The sequence below is a fragment of the Lissotriton vulgaris genome, chromosome 3_2 (genome assembly GCF_964263255.1).
Source record: "Lissotriton vulgaris chromosome 3_2, aLisVul1.2, whole genome shotgun sequence".
Taxonomy (NCBI): Eukaryota; Metazoa; Chordata; class Amphibia; order Caudata; family Salamandridae; genus Lissotriton; species Lissotriton vulgaris.
In genome coordinates this window covers 69,055,149-69,063,094 of record NC_141690.1, presented here as the reverse complement: position 1 = coordinate 69,063,094, position 7,946 = coordinate 69,055,149, and positions in this window count along the sequence as shown.

The following is a 7,946-nucleotide window of genomic DNA, read 5'->3' as shown; positions in this document are numbered from 1 at the left end:
GGTGTGGCCTACGGCCAGCTCACAGCAATCGCGCTGTGTGGGACTTACTGGAGATAAAAGGAGGGGTCAATATAGTTCAGGCAGTACGGTCAGGAGAGCTGCATGATGGAGTATTACTGAATTTAGAGCCTTCACACGCTTTGCTCAGTGTCACTGCCTTTCAAGTGGGTGGGTGCCCCATTACTGGTACTATACTTGTCATGTTTGCTGGAAGCGCCATCAAGTGGCCTACAAGCTGATATGAAAAGTAGTCATCTATTTTTATAATGAAACACAAATTAAGCACACTTAACTTCTGATATCTGTATTTTTCATGATTTCACAGTGCACCTTCGGGGTGGCTCATGTCAAGCCTTTCTCTGTGCCTGTTCCACCCATTTTAGGCAACAATTGTTTGTATAACTGTATACATCGCTGGACGTGGTTTTATTAAGTGTAACTAAATGCAAAGCAACAGAGCAATGTTTCAGGGGTGACTGCTGTTCCATAAAAGAACCGGGCCACTGCACCTTTGCTAATATTAATAAAATGTGTCTTAATCTAGGGATGGGCGGAACTAACAGAGTTTTTAATTAACTCTGCAGAATTCGGAGGAGTAGAATTCTGTGAGTTCCGCCCACCCCCATAAAGTAATTGGTTGGTGCAAAAGTATTTTTTCTTTCCTTCCATGTTTTTCCTGATTACTGTCCAATATGGTCAAGAGTCCTGGGAATAACTATATTTGAATTTTCTTTCTCTCTCTCTCTTATTGCCAATTAACTATTATCTTATTTATAAGAAATGTACCCCGGCACTCTACAATTAAACATGATTACTATTTACATCACTTGGCCTTCAAAAATCCTTTTAATTCTTTTCACAGGTGTAAGACAACAGAAACAAATAATTATTTTTTTGTTATTCATTTGTGGAAGAATTTTCTTTTTCCAAAGCCTTGAAAAGTCACAACCGTGACGAAACACGTGTCGGCTGTTGCCTTTTCATCACTGAACATTGCTGCCTCAATTGGACAGGAAAATCTGATTACTTTAAACAACATTGAAATGATTAATGTACTATATTGGAAAATTTGATTCCTTTCAACAAACGTGAAATGAATGTACTATGTCCTTAACTGGCCGTTAGGAAAATGAATACCAAAAAATAATTCTTTCTTTCTGTTGTCTTACTATGGAGTGCCCGGGGACTTTTTTATAAATATTTTGGCACAAAGGTTCTTTACTTTGTGCAATCACGTCTTAGGTGGTTGGGTGTGCCATTACTGTATTAATCTCTGTATACTTTGTGTTCTTTTTATACAATATGCTCACTAATTAGCTCATCTTTACGATGTGCAACACTTTGTTCCACTACCACCCTTTGTTTGTTGAATAACTATTATCTTATTCCCTGGAATATAAAATGCATGAAATGTGTCAAACGAAATAACATATTTTTATTTGTAAAACGACAGTATATCATGGATGGAGTATGGGGATAGTTTGTTCAAGTAGGGGAGAGCCTTGTGCAATAGGGACTTTGGGAGAGAAACACAAGGGTTTAGTAGGAAATAAAGAGATGGGCTGGGAAAGAGACGGAAAATCGAAGGGAAAAATAAAAAGTAGGAAAAAAGGGTTTTGTGATTGTGAATTGGGAGTAGATGAATATGATATTGATATTGACTATACACTTATGGCTGGCTATTCACAGTAATTTGCATTTCCCAGTTCTTTCACTTACAATTCAAATATGATTGCTAAAGTTTTTATGTTGCAAATATTGCACAAAGCAGTCACCAGAGAAAGATAACATTGTTATCATCCTGCACTTCAACACACCTTGTTCTTCTAAAGTGATGCAGTAGTGTACAGAGGGCTGAGATTTTTCCCACTACAGATCAGGACTGGTTTCCCCTGATTTATAAATAAAATAAAATAAAATATATATGCCCCTGGCGCAACTTCAGCTCTATAGAGTAGAATAACAGGTTCCCCATATTGTACAAATATGGTATAATAGTGCAATAGTGCCTTTAATAGATGCATATGTAAATGAACAAGCCATGTGAAGTAAGAAGGAGTTGCTCCATCAGGAGTGATACTACATATTACATTCCTTTTGATTCCACCGATTTTTACTATGAGTTACACCACACATGTAACACAATAGACTGTGGATTAGGTGTGCACAAAGAGGAGGATAGGGTTTACATAAAATAATGAGTTGTTTCCATCAAAAGATGCATTTATAAAGTAGATTTTTTTTCTGGAGACCTTCATGAACAAACACCATGGGATCAGGATTTCCCTTTATAAAAATTTGTTTCCAAATTTCTGCAAAAATTACAATGAGCTAGAGAAATACTATGCAAAAAGAACAGTGAAATATGACTGTGGCAAACATCTGAGTTCTTGAACACCTACAATAGACCAACTTTTATATACAAAGTGATCAAGGTCTTTTTAAGGGGCTTGGGAACATGCAAAAATGTACAGTGCCTACCACCCTCCACGGGCAGGTGTAGTAGAGCAGAAAGTGTGCATAAGAAAGATTTGTGCACCAATCGAGTTGTGCTGGATTGATGCACTACTATTTGTTTGAAAGAGTGAAAAGAATGTCCAAATGAGCCCATACAACATAGGGCCCCATTAGGATGGCAGGCAGAACGCCCCCGCCAGGTCAGCGATAGCCACCCCCGACCTGGCGGGGGTGATTCGCCCGCCATCCATGCAGGAATGACCCCCCGCCATATTATAATGGCGGGGGATCCGCGGCGGACGGAAAGACCGTCTGCCGCTTTTTCACCCGGTCGACATGTCGACCTGGTGGAAAAGGGTTCTATATGGTGGCATGCCTTTCAGACACCACCAGCCATATTAGAATGTGCTATTGTGAATGCCTTTCCGTGGCGACATTGCCGCCACAGAAAGGCACGGAGAGTCTGCTTAGGGGGCCCCCTGCGGGACCCCATGGACTCTGGAGGGTGTGGGGGGTGCACATGGGGGGTACCTATGGTACCCCCCTGCCTTTCAAAGAACAACGTGGCAGGCACTGCGCAGTGCCTGTCACGTTGTGCTTTGAAATGAACATCATGTATTTTTAGCATTGCGGCAGGCAGTGCTTTCAGCACCGCACGCCGCAATGTTAAAGATACGGGATGCGCCCGCCACTGTGGCGGGCGCATCCTAATTGCCCCCCACGGGACCCCCACCCTTATGGCGGGCGGTCCCTTTCACCGTGAGGATGGCGGGTGGACAAAGTCTGCCCGCCATCCTAATGGGGCCCATAGTGTTTTGGCTGGCCTAAGCAGATCTCATGGCCACATGTCCATTGTTCCACTGTCAGTAGCTGATAATTCCTCGTCAGGTGCTGCAAGCCCCTCCTGACTGAACACCACCAGCTGGATACGATCTCCAACTGGGAGATTAAGGCTAGGACCTAGCCAATGCTCGCATCGGATGTCATAGCTTTTCCATCAGATCCCCTTGATGACTGCCACAGCTGCGAAGTCTGAGGGGCTGATCTCCTGGCTCACACCAAGAAGGTGCCCCCACCACTTGAGCAACAACAAGCACTAGGGGCACCAACTTTATCGCCCTTCTCCCCTGCAGTTCTGGTGGAAAGACCTCGCTGGAACCTGCGTTCTAGAGTCCCTATTGCCTCAAGTATTGGTAACTTCTGATGCAATAATTAAGGTACAGGAAATATATAATCATTAATGGCTTGTTTTTAAATAACTCAAGACAACAATGCCCAACACCTCTTTAAGGCCAAGAAAGAAATGACTTTGGGTACCAACGGTTATCTGTGCTACTGTACTGCTTATAGTGTCTGCTGATTTCACAAATACACGTCTTACTTCAAATAGGAACATTTAATGACACAGAAATGTTGAAATTTTTCCCATATTGACAATAAAACTGAACATTAAGGAGAATAGCCAACATATTTTGAGGGAAAAGAACTATGTCAAATAAAAAGTGAAGTATGATGCATAGGTACATGTATTATTTATGTTATTTATTATTTGTGCACACCTGCTCCAACAGTGCAGAGTAGATAATAACTTACAGGGCAAAAGGGAACATCACCTTTACCAACTACAGCTGTGAAGAAAGTACACCAACTTAAAAGTTTTGTTACTTGTCTATTGAAAGTTGGCATCAACAGCAGAGTATTACAGAACTCCCAGTTTAGGGCTAGTAATAGGAGGAGTTCCTATTGGGTTTAAATATAGAGCAGCAAGTAGTAGCCCAACTATGCAGCCCAGATCCCCAGTGCAAGAAAAAGAACGTTTTTTTCTTAAGTACACACACAACAGGTAGCTAATGAATGACTAATTTCATTATGATCGAAATATCCCATGTGTGATATCTGTCAGCATGACCAACCAGAAATAGTGGTACACCATGACAGCAAAGGACTGACCAGGAGCTACTAATGATGATACACCAAGCAATAGTAATAATTACCCAAGTTAGCAACAGCACTTATGTCAGACACAATATATAGGCCTAAACTCTGATGGATACAGGGGAGTGCCAGGAGAATTAGGAACTTTGTGCCATCATTGATTATCAGAGGAGGGAATGTGGAATCCTGTTTTAGTTTGTGTGCAGTCCATTATGTTCTTGTAGCCTTGCCCTATGATACTCAATGATGATAAGGACTGACCTGTGGAAGGTCCAGAACAAGTAACATGCCACAAGTACTTGTGTCCTTTTAGCTTACACAAAGAAATGTAACAAGATGAACAAATCCCATAACAAATTCATGCCATATTTTCCAAGCAAGAAATGTGTCAGTCTATGTCCATATATAGCAAAGATCAAATGTCAAAAGTTGATTGCACTGGCATTGTGTAAACCCCTGTATGGACACCTTTGATCGTCCCAGCCAACAGGATATGTAGATTCCATTAGCTGTCAACTTCAGCATCACGTGTGTACCATGAGGTGCTATTTTACTATGATTGGCTAGATGCTTAATGCTTGTGTAAATGACTGCATCTTCCGATCAGCAACACGCCATGTAATTGTCCATAATAGTGAAGAAATTACCTTTTACTGTAAGATGATTGGATATTGGACACATGTTTAACATGCCTTTTTGAGTTGGTAGAACTCTATATTTTGGGCATGCTGCTATTCTTGAGAGTGCCCTCATGAAATCATGTATTAAGCCACCTATGAGATTTAACAATTTGTCTGTGTTTCTTTAATTGAGCTTCTTCACCATAATGAGCATTTTAAGAGGCTTTACTAACTACCCAGTCTCTCCTGCACTTGAGGTCTATAGAGTGCATGCTATTAGAGCTGCAACCTATGGAGAAGAACTCTGGAGTCATAGTGAAGTCAAACATCTTCCACCCGAGAATTATTTTGTAAGCACACTACTGGGGTAGCCACAGAGCACTCCCCTATTACTCCGGTTCCTAGATTTAGGCTTGTGCCAAATAAGCATTTTAGCTTGAAGCCCATCCTATTTCGTGCCACAGTCTAGTCTACTAAAGGGTTAACCTACTTTAGAGCAAACCTGCGGGAAGCTATCAGCAGCCCCCACAGGGGAAATAGCCCATGGATAAGGTACATTTGTCGTGTAGTTCCTAGGAGTCCCCCAGGACTTGCACATTTTGGATGACCTAAACTGAGGGCTTAGTGTCCCAACCGCTTACGGACACCCCCACAGAATATATCAGCCGTTAGACCAGCTAGCTCTACAGTGCCACTACCAACCCCCTGTATTCTACATGGTGTAGGTAGTCTCTGGCAACCACTGAACATGACAACCATGATTCCTCAGGGATTGTGGAAAACAGTACAGTATGTTTTGCTCAGACACTCGTGCTTGTGTAAAATATATGTGCTGCGACAATCATGAGACAGAAGCATGCAAACGAGATTGCTAGTACCAATATAGTGAATAGTAGATACATTTCTACTATAGTGCTAATCAGATGAACAGAAACAGTTCCGAAAAAACAGTAGCACTTGCATATTCCTAAAATGCGCGCCATAAGAAATGGTGCTAAAATGTACCTAGCCTAACCTGGATGTGTGCAAGTAGGTGTGTATTGCTATGTGTATCTGTAGCCAAGAAACACCTAGGGATGAACCAGTCCCCTCACTTGATGGTTTGTAATGAAGGCCCCATCTTTGCATCGAGAATGACAACCCGCAAGGGATGTCAGACCACTGTGTGTCGGAGATTCATATGCAGGATCACTGTCTCAGCTTGGAAGGAATGCTCCTCTAATTTTTAGGGGAGAGTGAGGGTCTTTTATACTAAAGTGGTCCCTCCAGGATTTTTTCTAGAATTGATAAGTTTTTAAAACAACCATGGATGTTTTAAAAACAATCATAAATGCTTTGAAAACAATCACCAATGTTTTTCTAAACAAGTGTGATCCTGCTGGCCTGTTGGCCAAGGATAAAAAACTGGTGACCCTTATACAGAATAAATCTGCCATGCCTGGGGACATGCTTATGTATGCCAGGTACAGGTATTGAGATAGAAGATTGAGAGGCTGGTGTCGAAGAGACAAGAGCAAGCTATTAGGTTAAAGGTCACATGTTTAGAATCGTTATAGTCATGTGGATGGGATAATGTATGTAAAATGGGGTACACATCGATGAGACTATCCTAAAAGACAGGACACATTAAAGAGTCTCGTTCCAACCTAGGGCTGAGAACATTTTGGTATAACACAGCTTGTATTCCCACCAACACATCTCTCTTAGTAAAGAATAGCTTTTGGTGCCTAGCCGAAGTAAAAAGAGCGAACCCCTCCTCTGCTGGGAGATTAACAGCTTCTTTTTTAAACATAAAGTTTGCCTATACATTTTAGGATTTTTTGTATTATTTGCAAACCCAGATTTCCAGGAAACTGTACATACAACTTAGGCTGGGCACTCTTCCTCTAACATCTTTTACAAATAGCTGGTCTGATCCAAAATTAGATTGTGGTATGTGCCCCATATGCAGCGATAACTATGAAAGTGTAGAGCATGTACGTTTCTTTTGCCTCCCGTATAAACAGGAAGGATTAAAATGGATCAAACCACTTTGCCAAACCCTGGGGACGAGACACTACTGGGAAGCACTGAGGATTTGTAAAACAGGCACCAGTCACATGGTGGGGGTTGCTGTGTCCGACTTCCTCAAAGCAGCTTGGTTCAAAAGATCAAAAAGCAACAAAAAAATATATATAACGTAGAACTGGCTAGTGAACCAACATTTTTTGCACCTCTCTAGGCCTAAAACTTGCATGGGTCACTTTCCTTTATTATTTACCACTTCTTGGGGTATTTTGTACTTTAGTGGATCAGTGTTTTTATAATTTACAGTAAATGCTTAATTGAAACATTTTACTATCTCTATGGTTTTAATACCTCTGTCATGGCTTTAAAGCTTATTTTTTTGTGTTCATGAATAATTTAATTGATTTGAACTGACCAATAACTTTAGAGTATTATCTGAAGTATATTTAGTGTTACATGAACAAAAAGCATTTTTTTTCAAAGATACTCAAGAAGATGCTGGGTTTGAATAAGGTGAGGATCAGAAAATTGCAAGTAAAATGCTAAACTGAGAGAGTAGAAGTCTCTTTTGAAACCTTTGAATGTGTGAGAGGATGCTTTGCAACTGATGATACTACCAATTCAGGTGTGAGGGTAGTCAGTTACAGAGGTACATAATATGAAATGGGTCAAGGACACTAAGGGAAGTTGAATGTAATCACATGGGTATCAAGTATGATCATTTAGTGCGTACTTAGGCTTTTGAGTAGGAAGATCCTCTGGAGGATGGGGTTCTTATTGTCGACCAGTCATATACTGTTTGTCAACATGTTTTTCCCAGTATGCTGAATAGTTCTCACTGAACGGAGCAATGTTGGCTGTCAACTTTACAAGCATTTGAATTTTATACAGAATATGTCATTGGAAAGATTTATATATCTAATAATT